The sequence below is a fragment of the Rana temporaria genome, chromosome 11 (genome assembly GCF_905171775.1).
Source record: "Rana temporaria chromosome 11, aRanTem1.1, whole genome shotgun sequence".
Taxonomy (NCBI): domain Eukaryota; kingdom Metazoa; phylum Chordata; class Amphibia; order Anura; family Ranidae; genus Rana; species Rana temporaria.
Genome location: NC_053499.1, coordinates 154296337 through 154318004, shown reverse-complemented (window position 1 = coordinate 154318004; position 21668 = coordinate 154296337). Strand labels below are relative to the sequence as shown.

At 44.0% G+C, this 21668-nt stretch overlaps 1 long non-coding RNA gene across 1 annotated transcript in view; it reads right to left on the bottom strand.

The window, feature by feature from the left end:
- LOC120917900 overlaps positions 1-21668 on the bottom strand; it is a 221844-nt gene that overhangs the window by 31776 nt on the left and 168400 nt on the right. The window contains exon 4 of the long non-coding RNA XR_005744245.1: positions 5182-5237. This is a non-coding gene — a long non-coding RNA (uncharacterized LOC120917900). The remainder of the gene's footprint in view (positions 1-5181; positions 5238-21668) is intronic.

Here is a 21668-nt window from a genome sequence, read left to right as displayed (position 1 = left end):
TCCGATCCGCTCAAGACAGACGTATGGCGAAATGTTCGCCATCTGTCTGGCGGATCGCATGGGAGTGTTTAGAGATCTCATCCGCCGGCTCAGCAGAGATCAATGGAGCGATCTCCCACTGAGCTAGGGGAGCCCCGCTGAGCGGATCCACCCCGTGTGAAAGGGGCCTTAGGGAAGAGTGTGGAGGGTGTAAGGGAGGAGTGAGGAGGGTATGGCAGCAGGCAGGGGAGGAGTACAATGGAGAGGAGAAGAATGGAAAGAGAAGGGAAGAGGAGAGAAGAGAAGAGAATTCGGGGTAGGGGTGGAGATGAGAGAAGTAAGGAAAGGAGTGGAGAGGAGAGATGAGTGGGGGGGAAATAGGAGAAAGGAGAGGAGAGGGGAGAGAAGAGGTAATGAGACTAGAGAGGGGAGAGGAAAGGAGAGGAGAGAGAGGAGTGGAAAGGAAAGGAGAAGAGAGAGGGGAGAGAAACGAAAAGGAGAGGAGAGGAGAGAGGGGAGAGGAAAGGAGAGGAGAAGAGAGAGGGGAGAGGAAAGGAAAGAGGAGAGGGGAGGGGAAAGTAAGGAGAGGAGAGAGGCGAGAGGAAAGGTAAGGAGCGGAGAGAGGGGAGAGGAAAGAAAAGGAGCGGAGAGGAGAGAGGGGAGAGGAAAGGAAAGGAGAGGGGAGAGGAAAAGAAAAGGAGTGGAGAGGAGAGATGAGAGGGGGGAAATAGGAGAGGGGAGAGGAGAGGGGAGGGAATAGGTAATGAGATGAGAGAGGGGAGAGGAAAGGAGAGGAGAGAGAGGAGTGGAAAGGAAAGGAGAAGCGAGAGGGGAGAGAAACGAAAAGGAGAGGAGAGAGGGGAGAGGAAAGGAGAGGAGAAGAGAGAGGGGAGAGGAAAGGAGAGGAGAGAAGGGAGAGGAAAGGAAAGGAGCGGAGAGGAGAGAGGGGAGAGGAAAGGAAAGGAGCGGAGAGGGGAGAGGAAAAGAAAAGAAGTGGAGAGGAGATAGGTGAGAGGAAAGGAGAGGAGAGAGGGGAGGGGAAAGTAAAGGAGAGGAGAGAGGGGAGAGGAAAGGAAAGGAGCGGAGAGGAGAGAGGGGAGAGGAAAGGAAAGGAGCGGAGAGGGGAGAGGAAAAGAAAAGGAGTGGAGAGGAGATAGGGGAGAGGAAAGGGGATAGGTGAGAGGAAAGGAAAGAGAGGAGAGGAGATAGGTGAGAGGAAAGTAAAGGAGAGGAGAGGAAAGGAAAGGAAAAGAGAGAAGGGAGAGGAAGGGAAAGGAAAGGAGAGGAGAGAGGGCAGAGGAAAGGAAAGGAACGAAGAGAAGAGGATTAAGGGAACTAGAGGAGAGGAGAGGAGTAAGGGGAGGAGAGGAGAGGAGGGGGAGGAGAGGAGAGGATGGACAACAGCAAGGAAAAAAGGAGAAGGAAAGGGAAAAAAGAAAGGAATGAGAATAGACAGAAACAAAAAAGGAAGGGGGATAAAAGGAAGAAAGGAGGACAGAATATTTAATACTAAAGACGACAATTAGCTGATAATAGAAATACAAGCGACCAACACACCAGAGACTTGCACATCCCTCTACAATTGAATTGGACGATGACACTGGCGGCCGGTCAGGGAAGACATGGAGCATGAAGTTAATGACAGGTCAGTCTCATGTAAGCGCTATGAGGACTTTGCCGGCCATTGAAAACAATTCTGTAAATGTAAGAAAAATACACATCGCTGTAACTGTGAGATAAAAGCAGAATATATGAGACCCAACTGTCACAGGCACACGCATGTCTTTTTTTATATTTCTTTCTTTTTTGGATAAGCCGTATATTTAGCCTAGTTTGAAGTGTAAACATGATTAAGATTAGCAGAAGATAGCTAATTTTTCTCCAGCAGAAAACTGCAGCCGCCTTCGGAATGGCGAGATTTGCAGGCAAATTGCTGCTGGTGTTTAATCAATGTTATTTTTTATCATCTCAAGTTGTTTCTTTTTTTTTTCCTCTATGTCAGCTTCTACCACTAAAATACATTTCATCAAGGTTGGTAAAATGTTTAGAAAGGAACAGATGTCAGAATATGGGTATTGCCAATAACACTGATGGAAGCCAGTCATTTCTTCCCTGTCCAAAGGCAAAACGCAGGAAAAATGTTGCAGGCGCCGTACAATAACACAAGATTTACGGCAACATTAATGCCTATAAAACGTACAAGTATACGAAAGCTATCTCCATTTTTCTCCAGCCACCACTAAGGCGTGCATAATTTTTTATTTTTTTTGTGTCTAAGGGGATTTTTTTTTTTTTTTTTTAAGCTTGGTTGGGAGTTAATTTCCTACAAAACTTTAAATATTCTTTAGCAAGCCAATCTGTTTACAAAAAATAGCAAATCTTAAAGGGCCGGTTATACAGATTTCTCAATGATTAAAGGGCAAACAACTAACAAAGACTAATAAAAATGTGATGGTATGGGTTCAGCAGTAGAATACAAAGACGTTTTAGAAAATTGTGTTTTGTGGTAAAAAAAATTGGAGAAAGCTTTTTTCTGTTCCAGCATGACTGGTGCCCTTGTGTACAAACCCAGCTCCATAAAGACATGGGCCCAGATTCACAAAGCACTTACGCCGATGTATAACACGTTACGCCGACGTAAGTGCAAATGTGCGCCGGGGTATGTGTGCGGTAGACCCACAAACCAACATGCGCCTAAAAACAGGCTACACCCCGCCGACGTAGCTTGCACACGCCGGCGTAGGGTGGGCGCACATATGGGCTGGGCGCATGGTGCTGCTCCCATTGATTAGCCATTCAAACATGCAAATGAGGGAAATACACCGATTCACAAACGTGCGTGTGGCCGGGGCATGCTACGCGAGATGCGCGTAAGTTGTACGTCCGGCGTAAAGTTATTCCCCATAAATGAGGGGCAACCCGGCAACAGACATGCACAGGTCTGCACCAGGGAACACAAGCCGGCGTATTGTGCGTTGGACGTGTGTCTGGCTGGGCGTACGTTATGTTCACGGCGTATGCAGTGATCCTGCGTAGCTTAGGCAGTTGTGCCGGCGTGGTTGTGAGCAGGCGCAGGGGGTGCTGTGCATGCGTCCACGTCACGGCGCATGCGCAGTTCGTGGGGAGCACTGGCTTGCTGAATGCAATGCTTGCCTCTCCGCGCTACGTTGGCGTGGCGTACAGTGTTTGCTCTACGGCAGCGTAACGTGCGCCTTGCTCTCTGTGTATCTGGGCCATGGTTTGTTGAGTTGGGTGTGGAGGAACTTGAGTGCCCTTCACAAAGCCCCAACCTCAACCCTTAAAAACACCTTTGGGATGAATCATAACTCAGGTCTTCTCATCCTAGGAGCTTTAACTTCAGAAGCACGTAAAATTACACGCGGAGTCCCTCAAGGATCACCCCTGTTGCCCGTGCTCTTCAACATCTACCTCCACCCACTCCTCAAAATCATTAGCAACCAGGACCTGCTCTATCACTCCTACGCTGATGACACCCAACTTTACCTTTGCATCACCAACAAAAAAAGACCAATGCACTGGAAAACTGCCTCTCATTGATCGACGATTGGATGGCGGAGAGCTCCCTCAAACGTAATGGATCCAAAACAGAACTTCCCTTTCTCCACGCAAACCGAAACAAAAACCCTAGCACAACGTTCGCACCACCTACTATCCTCAGACAAACCATCACCCCCGCCACTAAAGCCAAAAGCCTCGGAGTCATCTTTAACTCAGACATGACAATAGATGCACAAATAGGATCCGTGGTCAACGGACCTTCTTCGCCTGTTGCGTAGACTTATCCCTTTCATCCCGGAAGGAGACACAGCAGTAGTAGTTGGAATCAACTCAACTCATCAACTCCCGACTTGACTACACAAACTCCCTCTACCTAGGACTTCCGAAATACCAAATTTCACATCTACAAGTTGTGCAGAACATCTATCTATCTCCAATCTACACTACATGGCCAAAATTGTTGAGTTTAATTGTATAAGATATTTCTACAGCATACATAGACATTTTAGACAATTGTTTGCTTCCAACCACCGGAGAACATTTTGGGTAAGCTCCTTTTCTGTTTCAACATTACTGTGCTCCAGTGAAAAGCCAACTCCATAAAGACATAGTTTGCCCAGTTTAGTGTGGAGGAATTCGAGTGCCCTTCACAAAACCCCGACTTCAACCCTACTGAATGCCTTTGGGATTAATTGAAGCGCTGAGTGTGAGCCTGTTCTTCTCCTCCAACATCAGTACCTGACCCCCCCAAATGTTATTTTGGATGAATGGGTGCAAATTTCAACAGGCACACTCCAAGATCTTAAGAGCCGGTTCACACTTCCGCGGCACGACTTCGGGGGCGACTCTGCAAGTCGTCCTGAAGACGACTTCAGAGGCGACCTGCAAAACGACTTCTGTATAGAAGTCAATGCAGGTCGCCCCGAGCCGCCCCCGAAGACGTGCAAGAACCTTTTTCTAAGTCGGAGCGACTTGCGTCGCTCCTATTAGAACGGTTCCATTGCATTGAATGGGACGCGACTCGTCAGGCGGCTGAGCCTCCTGACGAGTCGCCCCAGTGTGAACCGGCTCTATGGAAAGCCTTCCCACAAGAGTGGAGGTTGTTATAGCCTCAAAGGGGAGGAGCGCGGTGGGAAACCGCAGGTATATCGGCCAGCAATGCGCCTCTTCAGAGGCGCATTGCTGGCGGGATTGACCCTTTTTTCGGCCACTAAAACCGCCGCAATTCCGACGGTATAGCGCCGCTTAAAATAGCAGCGCTATACCGCCGCTGCACCTCCCGCCCCGAGTGTGAAAGGGGCCTAACCCATTACATTTCCCTATAACAGTAATTACAGATGAAGGTTTCCCGCACTTACCCTATAACACTGGCCTCTCACAATAACTAGAAACATCTCATAACATCAAATATCCATTCATGTAAAACAGAGAGACAGGTTGCTGACGCCCCGATTTTTAAAAAACAAAAGTTCTTTTTTTTTTTATTTATACATTTTGTTAACTGCATCAAATCTAATGAACTTCTTTTTTTTTTTTTCCCTAACATTTTTCCTTTACATTTTTTGGAATCCAGATAGTGGAATTGAGACTGTGATTAATCTGTTGTCATTCATATGACCGTGAATGGACAATACTTTTCTTTGTTTTCATTATGTTGATCTTTGAAAAGGTCAAGTTTCCTACCTCAAACATTCCAACAGTTGCTTAGACTGTTCTCGGGGATTTTCTGTGCGCTGTCCCTACAAAAGGAAAAAAAAAAGAAAAAAATCTTAAAATATTTGTGAGCATAATTACTTTTATTTATTGGTGTAAATCAAAAAAGCGCTACAAGTGAAAACAAATGGTGGAAATTAAAATGTTACAGAGATTATCTGTTGTACCATACGTGTCTTTTCTATAATAAAACAACATTTTTAAGAGATAAAATTTCACTTTTCAAAAAAAAAAATATATATTTTTTTTGCACAATAAAAAAAAAAAAAAGAATATATGAGACTTACGTTAGAAAAATTTGTGAATTTGGGGAGAGAGTTGTTTTTAAAAACATTTAAATATTTTTTAATAAATTATTTTGTGTGTGTACTATATTACCAAAAGTATTGGGACACCTGCCTTTACACGCACATGAACTTTAATGGCATCCCAGTCATATTTAGTTTGCTAAAGCAGAGTGTATCATGAGCAAGTGGATTATTTTGAATGCGTTTACTACAGCCTTAGACATTTATGCAGCAACACGGCTGGTGGGCAGTAATGGCGAGCTGCCATATACACTATGGGCCAGATCCACGTAGCGCCGCGCATTTTTACATCTGGCGTAGCGTATCTCAGATACACTACGCCGCCGTAACTTACAGCGTATTTTCCGTATCCACAAAGAATTTGCGCCGTAAGTTACGGCGGCGTAATGTAAATGTGTCGGCGTAAGGGCGCGCAATTCAAATCACTAAGTTGTGGGCGTGTTTTATGTTAATACGTCTTGACCCGACGTAAATGACGTTTTTTCTGAACGGCGCATGTGACGTCCGCGGGGGTATCCCAGTGCGCATGCTCCAAATTAAACCGCAACAAGCCAATGCTTTCGACGTGAACGTAATTCTACGCAAAGCCCTTTTTGCGAGCGTTTTACGCAAACGACGTACACAACGGAAAATTTGACGCTGGCCCAAAGTCCATACTTAACATTGCGTACGCCTCATAGAGCAGGGGTAACGTTACACCGAAAAAAGCCTTACGGAAACGACGTAAAAAAATGCGCCGGACGGACCTACGTTTGTGGATTGGCGTATCTAGCTAATTTGCATACTCGACGCGGAAATCGACGGAAGCGCCACCTAGCGGCCAGCGTAAATATGCACCTTAGACCCGAAGGCGTACTAAGACGTACGTCAGTCGGATCTGACCCCAATAGAACATGAATTAGAGGGCAGACTGGGAGCCACACCGTCTCGTCCAGCATCAGCACCTGACCTCACGAATGCGTTTCTTGACAGAATGATCAAACGTTCCCATAGACACACTCCTAAACCTTGTGGACGGCCTTCCCAGAAGAGGTGAAGCTGTTATAGCTGCAAAGGGCGGGGCCAACTCAATACTGAACCCTACGGACTTAGACTGGGGGGTCATTAAAGTTCATGTGCGTGTAAAGGCAGGCGTCCCAATACTTTTGGTAATATAGTGTGTATATATATATATATATATATATATATATATATATATATATATTTACAGTATATATATATATATATATATATATATATATATATATATATATATATATTTACAGTATGTATATATATATATATATACACAGAAAAAGAAGAAAAGAAAAAGTAATATATGTGTATTTTTTTGCTTGTATCTATATATATATATATATATATATTTTTTTTTTATTATTATTATTATTATTTGATTTTATATATATATTTTACATTTATTATATATATATATATATATATATATATATATATATATATATATATATATATATATATATATATATTAATATAAAATAATAAAACAAAAAAAATCTATATCTAACTATATATAGATAGATAGATAGATAGATAGATAGATAGATAGATAGATAGATAGATAGATACACACATACACATATATTACTTTTTCTTTTCTTTTTTTTCTTGTACACAGATATACAGTATATATAAATATATAAATATAAACAACACATTACAAATATTATTACCCATAAATTATAATATATCAGAATACATTTGCACTATTTCGCCAGCAAAAAAAAAAAAATATTTGTCATTTTGGTGGCAGACAAGACATTCAGATCTGTGACCTAATTTTCCTGCAATGCCGTTAAGTGATATGGCCTGGCCACTGACCCGCCCCCCTGCCAGTTAATTGGACAATGAAAAAGTAGAACCCCCCCCGGTAGTTTCTTATTACGCTGCCAACTTTGCTGCCTCCTCCTGTTTGCTGGCTCCTTGCTAACGTTAGACTGACAGCATTGTGCAACATTACAAAGTCTAGTCGGCTTACAAGATGGACAACTTCGACCAGTCGGAAACCCACTCTCTAGGGAATGGATTGGTACCGATCACTCACTGTGTTCATACATAACGGATAGTAAACTGTTGTTATATACAAACACATTCACGCGGATGTGTGTTTGAGTTTTTTGGCTGCACACACCTATGCTTACTATAGGACTATTTACAGACCCGTACAGCATAGGCATGCGCACAGTGTGTGCCAGTTGTGCCCTGGCACACCCTAATCACCCTGTGTTAAAACAGATTCCCCTTAATAACCTGGCTCCCCCTCCTTCCCCCCACAGCACTTCCGGCTTCCCTCCTCTCCCACGGGTTGTTGCTGTGGATGTCTTAGGATGAGTGGGGGAAGGGGCCAATAAATATGCCATTTACCGGCCCCTTCCCTTTCTGAATGAACATCGAGAGTGTGTTTGAACTTTGGGGTGCACACCCTAATGTCAAAGGCTGCGCACACCTATGCCCTACAGGAAAATCAATGTCTCGTCAATTAAATAGCAGCAAGCATGATGTATGGATCTGCAGATCAAGCCGATGAAAAAAGCTCAGAGTTCACGAGGTCATGTGACCAATGCTGGTCAGGTGGCCTCTGCCTGAGAACCTCGGGGGATGGACATTCAGGAGGTTCTGGCCAATTGGTTGCCCAGCCAGGACAGTGACGACTCAGATCACATGACCAGCGTCCTAGGAGCTCTCACGTAACCAGGGAGTCCAGGCTGACAAAGTGTCACTTAGTGTCAATTTGTCCGCCGCAATATCGCAGTCCCGCTATAAGTCGCTCATCGCCACCATTACTAGTATAAAAAAATCGGAATAAATAAAAATTACAGTATACATACCATAGTTTGTAGATGCTATAACTTTCAATATACGCTTATTGGGATTTTTATTTAGCGAAAAATATGTAGCAGAATACATATTGGCCTAAATTTATGAAGAAAATCTATTTTTTTTTTGGATGTGTTTTATAGCAGAAAGTAATAAAATAAATAAATAAATAAATATATATATATATATATATATTTTTTTTTTCAAAATTGTCTTTTTTTTTTTTTTATAGCGCAAAAAAAAAAAATGCAGGGGTAATCAAATACGAAGGCGTACCCCTGTCGGATCGAAGCCAGATGCCGTCGTATCTTGGTTTGAGGATTCAAACTAAAGATACGACGCGGGAAATTTGAAAGTACGCCGGCGTATTAGTAGATACGCCGGCGTACTCTCACTGTGGATCTGCCCCTTTGTATGGTTTTAAGAAAGCTGGTGTTTCCTTAAAATTATCCCAAAAACTATTTAGAAGGAATTTTTTATTTTTTTAATATATATATATATATATATATATATATATATATATATATATATTTTTTTTTTTATATATATTTATGAATATAAAAAAATAAAAATAAAAACCTTCTAAATACAATAGTATGTCTCATGACTTCAATCTTCTGGACGTTAAGTGGTTAAGCTATTTATTTATTTTCTGCTATTTTTTTTTTCTTTTTGTTATTAATCTTTTAACACTTTAAATGTTTAAATGAAAGAGTTCGGCTATAAATGGAATCACGTGGCTTCTGTACAGATTATATACTTTGTATCATTTTAAGAAAGTGTTGGTGTTTCCTTTAAATTATCCCAAAAACTATTTAGAAGGAATTTTTTATTTTTTTTAAATATATATAAATATATATAAAATATATTTTTAATGAATATAAAAAAATAAAAATAAAACCTTCTAAATACAATAGTATGTCTCATGACTTTAATCTTCTGGACGTTAAGTGGTTAAGCTATTTATTTATTTTCTGCTATTTTTTTATTTTTTTTATTAATCTTTTAACACTTTAAATGTTTAAGTTCAGCTATAGATGGAATCATGTGGCTTCTGTACAGATTATATACTTTGTATAATTTTAAGAAAGCATTGGTGTTTCCTTTAAATTATCCCAAAAACTATTTAGAAGGAATTTTTTTTTTTTAAATATATATAAAATATATTTTTAATGGATATAAAAAAATAAAAAATAAAGACCATCTAAATACAATAGGATGTCTCATGACTTTAATCTTCTGGACGTTAAGTGGTTAAGCTATTTATTTATTTTCTGCTATTTTTTATTTTTTTTTATTAATCTTTTAACACTTTAAATGTTTAAATCAAAGAGTTCAGCTATAGATGGAATCACGTGGCTTCTGTACAGATTATATACTTTGTATCATTTTAAGAAAGCGTTGGCGTTTCCTTTAAATTATCCCAAAAACTATTTGGAAGTTTTTTTATATATATATATTCATTTAAAAAAATATTTTTAATGAATATAATTTTTTTTAAAAACTACCTTCTAAATACAATAGTATTAACACAGCGTTGGTGTTTACTTTAAATTATCCAAACAACTATTTAGAAGTTTTTTTATTTTTGTTATATTCATTAAAAAAATAATTTTTTATGAATATAAAAAAAATTAAATAAATACCTTCTAAATACAATAGTATTAACACAGCGCTGGTGTTTACTTTAAATTATCCAAACAACTATTTTAGAAGTTTTTTTATTTTTGTTATATTCATTAAAAAAATATTTTTAATGAATGTAAAAAAATAAAAATAAATACCTTCTAAATACAATAGTATTAACACAGCGTTGGTGTTTACTTTAAATTATCCAAACAACTATTTTAGACGTTTTTTATTTTTGTTATATTCATTAATAAAATTATTTTTAATGAATATAAAAAAATGTAAATAAATACCTTATGAATACAATAGTATTAACACAGCGTTGGTGTTTACTTTAAATGATCCAAACAACTATTTAGAAGTTTTTTTATTTTTGTTATATTCATTAAAAAAAATATTTTTAATAAATATAATTTTTTATAAATAAATACCTTCTATATAAAATAGTATTATCACAGCGTTGGTGTTTACTTTAAATTACCTAAACAACTATTTAGAAGTTTTTTTATTTTTGTTATATTCATTAAAAAAATATTGTTAATGAATATAACATTTTTTAAATAAATTCCTTCTAAATAAAATAGTATTAACACAGCGTTGGTGTTTACTTTAAATTACCTAAACAAATATTAAGAAGTTTTTTTTTTAGTTTTGTTATATTCATTAAAAAAAAATATTTTTAATGAATATAATTTTTTTTAAATAAATACCTTATAAATACAATAGTATTAACAAAGCGCTGGTGTTTACTTTAAATTATCCAAACAACTATTTAGACTTTTTTTTATTCTTGTTATATTCATTAAAAAAATATTTTTAATGAATATAATTTTTTTTAAATAAATACCTTCAAAATACAATAGTATTAACACAGCGTTGGTGTTTACTTTAAATTATCCAAACAACTATTTAGAAGTTTTTTTATTTTTGTTATATTCATTAAAAAAATATTTTTAATGAATATAATTTTTTTTAAAAACGACCTCCTAAATACAATAGTATTGACAAAGCGCTGGTGTTTACTTTAAATTCTGCAAATTTTTTTTTAGAAGGGTTTTTTTTTATATATATTCATTAAAAAATATATATTTTTAATGACTATTATGAAAAAAAAATACCTTATAAATACAAGTATTTCTCGTCACTTTAATGAACTCAATATTTTTTTATTTTTTTGGTCCATATAAAAATGAAAGCATTATTCATGCAGGACACCATGAGAAAATGAGAGATGAATGCCGGGGGGGGGAGGGGGGGGACTGTTTTGCGTCCGTGGGCTGCTGATGGGTCCAAGTCCCCGCCGTCTATTATCTGCGCCCTTGAACCCTGGCTAACAATGTATTCATAGAGAGCAAGAATGGCTGGTCCTTAATTGTATGTATTTAGTCACGCAAACACGGCCGATGGTCTGAAAAACGCCAGATCGCCCGTTCTGAAGTGTTCAGTTTCACAACCATATGGTATTCTCTTACATTCTGCAGTATGGCGAGAAAAATCCCGAACGCAATTTGAATTAACCCGCTGTGTGACCGGAGATGGGGGGGAAAAAAAATCCATCTATTTTACTGGCTAAATGGTTTGTATCTTTTGTCCATCCAGTCCTGAGATTTACACGGCTCTGCCACACAGCTCTGCCTGACCTTACTTTTTGCAGTTCAGTAACACTAATAGGGCTCGATCATATTTGGGCGCAATGGTGTACTGTAGGGATAGGGGCGTGCTTTCCTTCTGTTACAAGGCTGACAGGAGTAGTGTCAATGGCATCACTACTCCTGTCAGCCCATTGCTGGGAGCAGTGAGGAGTGATGGAGAGAGCCGGGACGTGGCGCAGTTCTCACTCCCCCTCCCCCTTCCTGATAGTGCAGCACTCCTGTATCAAGCAGGCAGCGGTGTTCACAGACACACAGGGGCTGTACTAGCAGGAGGGAGCGAGAGCCCACAGCCCGCACCGTCAAGTGGAGAATTTTATGGAGCAAACTGGCGGCGTTTGATGGGACAAACTGGCGGCAATTGATGGGGCAAACTGGCAGCATTTGATGGGCACAGTGGCTGCGTTTGATGGCACAGTGGCGGCAATTGATGGGCACAGTGGCTGCGTTTGATGGCACAGTGGTGGCAATTGATGGGCACAGTGGCTGCAATTTATTTATTTTTTGATTGGGAAAACTGTCTGCAATTGATGGGGCAAACTGGCGGCATTTGGTGGGGCAAACTGGCAGCGTTTGGTGGGGCAAACTGGCAGCGTTTGGTGGGGCAAACTGGCAGCATTTGATTGGGCAATCTGGCGGCAATTGTTGGGGCAAACTGGCAGCATTTGATTGGGCAATCTGGCGGCAATTGTTGGGGCAAACTGGCAGCATTTGATGGAGCAAACTGGCGGTGTTTGATGGGGCAAGCTGGCAGCAATTGATGGGGCAAACTGGCAGCATTTGATGGGGCAAACTGGCAGCAATTGATGGGCACAGTGGCTGCGTTTGATGTCACAGTGGCGGCAATTGATGGGCACAGTGGCTGAAATGTATTTATTTTTTGATTGGGCAAACTGGTGGCAATTGATGGGGCAAACTGGCGGCATTTGGTGGGGCAAACTGGCAGCGTTTGGTGGGACAAACTGGCAGCATTTGATTGGGCAAACTGGCGGCAATTGATTGGGCAAACTGGCAGCATTTGATGGGGCAAACTGGCGGCAATTGATGGGCACAGTGGCTGCAATTTATTATTTTTTTTTAGTTTATTTGCGCCCCCCAAAAATGTTAAGCACCAGCCGCCACTGATGCACACTCACAGTGCCCTGCATGGTGGGAATGTGCCCCCTGAACCCCTTGGGGATGAGGGGGGTTTGAATTGAGGAGATGGGGAGCGGGCAGCTGATATAAAAGGGCACTTGCACTTTAAATTCTCGGCGATGCACTTGATGTGTCTGTGAGAAGCGGAGTGGGCAGAGGGGGGGCCGAGGGGTCTGGAAGAATGTGCGGTTTATGCTAAATTTTCCCTGTCAATCAATTCTGCATGTCTGTATGAAAGTGATGATCGCATCACCATGTTAGTCTGCCTGACTGGCTCGGCACAAAGAAGGTGGGAACATTTTCTCAAGCAGGGATGTCAGCACTTGAAAAAATCAATCACCATCTGTGCTGGATTTCTGTTGGGGGGGGGGGGGTTGGAGAAAAAAACAAGCCCTGTTTAAGGAGACGCCAGAACAAAATAAGTTCAATGTTTGGAAATAAACCGAGATGGGGGTCACAGTCAACTTCAAGGGGTGACGGGGGGGGGGGGGGGGGAGACGGCGCGGGAGCCGCCTGTGTGTTCCGATCTTACGGCAACATGCTGGCAGCAGCGAGGCGACAATGGTCTCTATTTCGTAAAAAAGCGGATCTCCGGGCGACCCTGTCCATCCAGTCCTGCAATTTGCACAGCTCTGCTCTGCAGCACACCCCTGGCTGTTTTTCTCCTCTGCAGGAAGCACGGGAATATCTTCCTTTACATTTCATAGTACAGATCAGTGACCTGACCTGAGCCCGCCGCCCCTCCCCCAATTGTGTCTGTCTGTCTCATACTGGCAGCCCATTAAAGGGCGCTATAGGCAAGAGAGTGACATGTTGCAGAGTAGAGTAGGGACTGGCCAGACAGGGATCACTTTGACACCGTCAGCCAGTCAAGAATCACTTTGACACAGAGAAGGATCACTTTGACACAGTCGGTTAGACAGCGATCACTTGGAAGCAGTTGGCTAGAGAGGGATCACTTGGACACAGTTGCCCAGAAAAGGATCATTCGACACAAGTGGCCAGACAGGGATTACTTTGATGGAGCTGGCCAGAGAGGGATCACTTTGACACCATTGACCAGAGATGGGATAACCTTGACACAGTTGGCCAGACAGGGGTTACTTTTACACCATTGGCCAGAGAAGGATCACTTTGATGCAGTTGGCCAGAGAAGGATCACTTTGACACACTTGGCCAGAGAAGGATCACTTTGACGCAGTTGGCCAGAGAGGGATCACTTTGACGCAGTTGGCCAGAGAGGGATTACATTGAAGCAGTTGGTCAGAGAAGGATCACTTTGACACAGTTGGCCAGAGAGGGACCACTTTGACACAGTTGGCCAGAGAGGGATCACTTTGACGCAGTTGGCCAGAGAGGGATCACGTTGAAGCAGTTGGTCAGAGAAGGATCACTTTGACACAGTTGGCCAGAGAGGGATCACTTTGACACAGTTGGCTATAGAAGGATCACTTTGACAATGTTGACCAGAGAAGGATCACTTTGACGCAGTTGGCCAGATAGGGATCACTTTGACGCAGTTGGCCAGAAGGGGAACAGGTTGAAGCAGTTGGTCAGAGAAGGATCACTTTGACAATGTTGACCAGAGAAGGATCACTTTGACAATGTTGACCAGAGAAGGATCACTTTGACAATGTTGACCAGAGAGGGATCACTTTGACGCAGTTGGCCAGATAGGGATCACTTTGACGCAGTTGACCAGGCAAGGATCACTTTGACACAGCTTGCCAGAGAGAGATCACTTTGACACAATTGGCCAGAGAGAGATCACTTTGACACAGTTGGCCAGACCGGGATCACTTTGACACAGTTGAGCAGAGAGGGATCACTTTGACGCAGTTAGCCAGAAAAGGATCACTTTGATGCAGTTGACCAGGCAAGGATCACTTTGACACAGCTTGCCAGAGAGTGGTCACTTTGACACAGTTGTCCAGAGAGGGATCACTTTGATGCAGATGGCCAGAGAAGGGATCACTTTGATGCAGTTGGCCAGAGAGGGATCACTTTGACGTAGTTGGCCAGAGAAGGATCACTTTGACACAGTTGGCCAGAGAGGGATCACGTTGACGCAGTTGGCCAGAGAAGGATCACTTTGACGCAGTTGGCCAGAAAAGGATCACTCTGACGCAGTTGACCAGAAAAGGATCACTTTGACGCAGTTGGCCAGAGAAGGATCACTTTGACACAGTTGGCCAGAGAGGGATCACTTTGACACAGTTGGCCAGAGAAGGATCACTTTGACACAGTTGGCCAGAGAGAGATCACTTTGACGCAGTTGGCCAGATAGGGATCACTTTGACACAGTTGGCTAGAGAGGGATCACTTTGACGCAGTTGGCCAGAAGGGGAACACGTTGAAGCAGTTGGTCAGAGAAGGATCACTTTGACAATGTTGACCAGAGAAGGATCACTTTGACAATGTTGACCAGAGAAGGATCACTTTGACAATGTTGACCAGAGAGGGATCACTTTGACGCAGTTGGCCAGATAGGGATCACTTTGACGCAGTTGACCAGGCAAGGATCACTTTGACACAGCTTGCCAGAGAGAGATCACTTTGACACAATTGGCCAGAGAGAGATCACTTTGACACAGTTGGCCAGACCGGGATCACTTTGACACAGTTGAGCAGAGAGGGATCACTTTGACGCAGTTAGCCAGAAAAGGATCACTTTGATGCAGTTGACCAGGCAAGGATCACTTTGACACAGCTTGCCAGAGAGTGGTCACTTTGACACAGTTGTCCAGAGAGGGATCACTTTGATGCAGATGGCCAGAGAAGGGATCACTTTGATGCAGTTGGCCAGAGAGGGATCACTTTGACGTAGTTGGCCAGAGAAGGATCACTTTGACACAGTTGGCCAGAGAGGGATCACGTTGACGCAGTTGGCCAGAGAAGGATCACTTTGACGCAGTTGGCCAGAAAAGGATCACTCTGACGCAGTTGGCCAGAAAAGGATCACTTTGACGCAGTTGGCCAGAGAAGGATCACTTTGACGCAGTTGGCCAGAGAGGGATCACTTTGACACAGCTTGCCAGAGAAGGATCACTTTGACACAGTTGGCCAGAGAGAGATCACTTTGACGCAGTTGGCCAGATAGGGATCACTTTGACACAGTTGGCTAGAGAGGGATCACTTTGACGCAGTTGGCCAGAAGGGGAACACGTTGAAGCAGTTGGTCAGAGAAGGATCACTTTGACAATGTTGACCAGAGAAGGATCACTTTGACAATGTTGACCAGAGAAGGATCACTTTGACAATGTTGACCAGAGAGGGATCACTTTGACGCAGTTGGCCAGATAGGGATCACTTTGACGCAGTTGACCAGGCAAGGATCACTTTGACACAGCTTGCCAGAGAGAGATCACTTTGACACAGTTGGCCAGAGAGAGATCACTTTGACACAGTTGGCCAGACCGGGATCACTTTGACACAGTTGAGCAGAGAGGGATCACTTTGACGCAGTTAGCCAGAAAAGGATCACTTTGATGCAGTTGACCAGGCAAGGATCACTTTGACACAGCTTGCCAGAGAGTGGTCACTTTGACACAGTTGTCCAGAGAGGGATCACTTTGATGCAGATGGCCAGAGAAGGGATCACTTTGATGCAGTTGGCCAGAGAGGGATCACTTTGACGTAGTTGGCCAGAGAAGGATCACTTTGACACAGTTGGCCAGAGAGGGATCACGTTGACGCAGTTGGCCAGAGAAGGATCACTTTGACGCAGTTGGCCAGAAAAGGATCACTCTGACGCAGTTGGCCAGAAAAGGATCACTTTGACGCAGTTGGCCAGAGAAGGATCACTTTGACGCAGTTGGCCAGAGAGGGATCACTTTGACACAGTTGGCCAGAGAAGGATCACTTTGACACAGTTGGCCAGAGAGAGATCACTTTGACGCAGTTGGCCAGATAGGGATCACTTTGACACAGTTGGCTAGAGAGGGATCACTTTGACGCAGTTGGCCAGAAGGGGAACACGTTGAAGCAGTTGGTCAGAGAAGGATCACTTTGACAATGTTGACCAGAGAAGGATCACTTTGACAATGTTGACCAGAGAAGGATCACTTTGACAATGTTGACCAGAGAGGGATCACTTTGACGCAGTTGGCCAGATAGGGATCACTTTGACGCAGTTGGCCAGGCAAGGATCACTTTGACACAGCTTGCCAGAGAGAGATCACTTTGACACAATTGGCCAGAGAGAGATCACTTTGACACAGTTGGCCAGACCGGGATTACTTTGACACAGTTGAGCAGAGAGGGATCACTTTGACGCAGTTGGCCAGAAAAGGATCACTTTGACACAGCTTGCCAGAGAGTGGTCACTTTGACACAATTGGCCAGAGAGAGATCACTTTGATGCAGTTGGCCAGAGAGGGATCACTTTGGCGCAGTTGGCCAGAGAAGGGATCACTTTGATGCAGTTGTCCAGAGAGGGATCACTTTGACGCAGTTGGCTAGAGAAGGATCACTTTGACACAGTTGGCCAGAGAAGGGATCACTCTGACGCAGTTTGCTAGAGAGTGGTCACTTTGACATAGTTGGCCAGAGAGGGATCACTTTGACGCAGTTGGCCAGAGAAGGATCACTTTGATGCAGTTGGCCAGAGAGGGATCACTTTGACACAGTTGGCCAGAGAGGGATCACTTTGACGCAGTTGGCCAGAGAGGGATCACTTTGACGCAGTTGGCCAGGCAAGGATCACTTTGATGCAGTTGGCCAGGCAAGGATCACTTTGACACAGCTTGCCAGAGAGTGGTCACTTTGACACAGTTGTCCATAGAGGGATCACTTTGATGCAGTTGGCCAGAGAGGGATCACTTTGACGCAGTTGGCCAGAGAGGGATCACTTTGACGCAGTTGGCCAGAGAAGGATCACTTTGACACAGTTGGCCAGAGAAGGATCACTTTGATGCAGTTGGCCAGAGAGGGATCACTTTGACGCAGTTGACCAGAGAAGGGATCACTTTGATGCAGTTGGCCAGAGAGGGATCACGTTGAAGCAGTTGGCCAGAGAAGAATCACTTTGACGCAGTTGGCCAGAGAGGGATCACTTTGACAAAGTTGGCCAGAGAGGGATCACTTTGACAATGTTGGCCAGAGAGAGATCACTTTGACACAGTTGGCCATAGAAGGATCACTTTGACAATGTTGGCCAGAGAAGGATCACTTTGACGCAGTTGGCTAGAGAGGGATCACTTTGACGCAGTTGGCCAGAGAGGGATCATGTTGAAGCAGTTAGTCAGAGAAGGATCACTTTGACACAGTTGGCCATAGAAGGATCACTTTGACACAGTTGGCCCGAAGGGGAACAAGTTGAAGCAGTTGGTCAGAGAAGGATCACTTTGACAATGTTGACCAGAGAGGGATCACTTTGATGCAGTTGGCCAGATAGGGATCACTTTGACGCAGTTGGCCAGGCAAGGATCACTTTGACACAGCTTGCCAGAGAGAGATCACTTTGACACAGTTGAGCAGAGAGGATCACGTTGAAGCAGTTGGCCAGAAAAGGATCACTCTGACGCAGTTGGCCAGAGAAGGATCATGTTGAAGCAATTGGCCAGAGACGAATCACTTGGACAATGTTGACCAGAGAGAGATCACTTTGACGCAGTTGGCCAGAAAAGGATCACTTTGACACCACTGGCCAGAGAAACATCACTTTGACACCATTGGCCACCCACTCCTTCAGGCTGACATCCACCCATCAATTTGCAATTTGATATTCACATAACTCCTCCCACTGCTCACATCGGGTTTCAGGGCTCTGCAGAGGAGGTCTGAGGCCGGGTGCTGTGATGTTTTCAGAAAGCCCCTCCCACCAGCCATGATCTGCCTGCATTGCATAGACAAGCACCGACTCCCAGTGAGTCTAAAAGAACGTATGTCAGGAAAACAGAAAGAATGTTATGGAAGGAAAAACGTAAACATATTCTGTAAGTTTTAGTGGTCCTTTAAGTATAGATGATGGGCCCGTCTTCCCTAAATTGGCCTGATCTATAGACCGAGCCCACAGGATAGAAGACGGGCCCGTTCCGCAATTTACACGCTTGCGTCCCAAAATACCTTTATAAATCGCGCTGTGAAGGCCGGCTCCCCGCCGCGCATCCACAGGCCCCCGTGATATATGGAATAATCTAACGCCTGATAAAATATGCATATGTATTTATTTATAAACATAAATATATAATTACTTGGGTTATAACTGTATATTCAGCAGTTAGTTACAAGTGCACAAGCAACACATCAATTCTGCATTTAGTAACAAGGAAAGAAAAAAAGATAAAGAAAATATTAAAGGGTTAGTCCTCCAACCGACTTGAAGTGGACCCGACATCTATTATATTTTGTCAAGTACTGTGTTGGTGTTTTCTACCTCTCTCGGAGGTCACAGTTCTCCCCCTGACCATCGGCGTGTGCACAGGGTGTGCCGAGTGTGCCTGGGAACACCCCAATCACCCTGTGCAGTGCTGATTTCCCTGCTTTCTGGTGCCCACTGTCTTCCCCTGACCATGGGCGTGTGCCGAGTGTGCCTGGGCACACCCCAATCACCCTGTGCAGTGCTGATTTCCCCTGCTTCCTGGCTCCCCCTGTCTCCCCCTGACCATAGGCGTGTGCACAATGTGTGCCGAATGTGCCTGGGCACACCCCAATCACCCTGTGCAGTGCTGATTTCCCCTGCTTCCTGGCTCCCCCTGTCTCCCCCTGACCATAGGCGTGTGCACAATGTGTGCCGAATGTGCCTGGGCACACCCCAATCACCCTGTGCAGTGCCGATTTTCCCTGCTTCCTGGCGCACCCTGTCTCCCCCTGACCATAGGCGTGTGCACAATGTGTGCCGAATGTGCCTGGGCACACCCCAATCACCCTGTGCAGTGCTGATTTCCCCTGCTTCCTGGCTCCCCCTGTCTCCCCCTGACCATAGGCGTGTGCACAATGTGTGCCGAATGTGCCTGGGCACACCCCAATCACCCTGTGCAGTGCTGATTTCCCCTGCTTCCTGGCTCCCCCTGTCTCCCCCTGACCATAGGCGTGTGCACAATGTGTGCCGAATGTGCCTGGGCACACCCCAATCACCCTGTGCAGTGCCGATTTTCCCTGCTTCCTGGCGCACCCTGTCTCCCCCTGACCATAGGCGTGTGCACAGGGTGTGCCGAGTGTGCCTGGGCACACCCTAATCACCCTGTGCAGTGCTGATTTCCCTGCTTGCTGGCGCCCCCTGTCTCCCCCTGACCATGGGCGTGTGCACAGGGTGTGCCGAGTGTGCCTGGGCACACCCCAATAACCCTGTGCAGTGCTGATTTTCCCTGCTTCCTGGTGCCCCCTGTCTCCCCCCAGCAGTGCTGCCAGCTTCCTTCCTCTAAGGCACAGGTGTTAAAAAAAACAAGGCCCGCGGGCCGAATCCGGCCCTCCAGGCCATTTCATGTGGCCCTCGCACCTCTCCTGTAGCTGCCGGAGAGGTCCAGCCCTCCTCTGGTCCTCCTCCAGACCCTTAATTTCTGCTTTCAAGCAATGCATCCAGCTTCTTCCCGGCAGCAGCATAAGGAAAGGGGGGGTGCACTGTGATGTAAGGGAGAGTGGGGGACACAACTGACCATAGGCGTGTGCACAATGTGTGCCGAGTGTGCCTGGGCACACCTGAATCATCCTGTGCAGTGCTCTTCAAACATTCCCATAAACACACTCCTAAACCTTGTGGACGGCCTTCCCAGAAGAGTTGAAGCTGTTATAGCCGCAAAGGGCGGAGCCAACTCATTGGCCAAGCTCTACAACCCCTTTAAGTAGACCTGTTGATTTTCCCTTCCCAGGCCAAACACAAGTTTACTTTAAATCGGCGGACTGGCCCTTTAAACGATCGATCCTATTTTGCATGATGCTTTGCACAATGCTCGTCAATTAATCACCTGAGCGCTCGATAAGAACTCATAAAACCTGAACATTGCGAGAGATGAATTGATTTTGTTCTGTGTGTGTGTGCGCTGCAGTCTCTCCCTCCTTTTCATCACAACAGTGTGAAAAATACCGCTAAAAAAAATGTGCTGACACAGCAAAGCCATTCTATTCTTTACAAATATTTCCCTCTGTCCTATGGGGAGCCGCGGCGCCGGAGTGTGACCTACATTCTATCACATACAAAAGGGGGGGGGGGGGGTCTACTGGGCAACGGGCAGGCCAGGGTGCGACTAGAGCCGGAATAGTCCATACTGCTAGTCCAGGGGGCGACCGTGCGACTGTCAGCCAATAGCATTCTGCAAAGAATGTGGATAAAAAATAAATGCATATTCTGTTCAGGCATCAATGAATTGCTACATATTATTATATTATTATATATTAATACTATGCAACAGGTGTACCTGTAAGCTCCCCGCCATTGTTAGACTGCAACTTTGGTGAAATCATTTTTTTTTTTTTATCGTTATTGATAAACGGAGCTTTGGACCCGCCCCCTTCCCCACTTTGTTGGTCAACAAGTAATCCAATAAATAGCCTTTAGTGACCAACATAGAGTAGTGTTGAGCAGAATACGCCATATTCGATTTCGCGATATATCTCGAATATATAGTCGAATATTCGAGATATATTCGCTAAATTCGAATATTCGTGATATTTTATCGAAATGAAATCATTGCGAAATTTCGCTATTGCGAATGCGAACATAATTGCGAAATTTCGACAAATGCGGAAGGAGCACTCTGATTGGCTCAGAATATTCGTGATATTTTATCGAAATTTCGCAAAATGCGAATGCGATATTTATTGCGGAATTTCGACAAATGCGGTAGGAGCACTCTGATTGGCTCAGAATATTCGTGATATTTTATCGAAATTTCGCAAAATGCGAATGCGATATTTATTGCGGAATTTCGACAAATGCTGTAGGAGCACTCTGATTGGCTCAGAA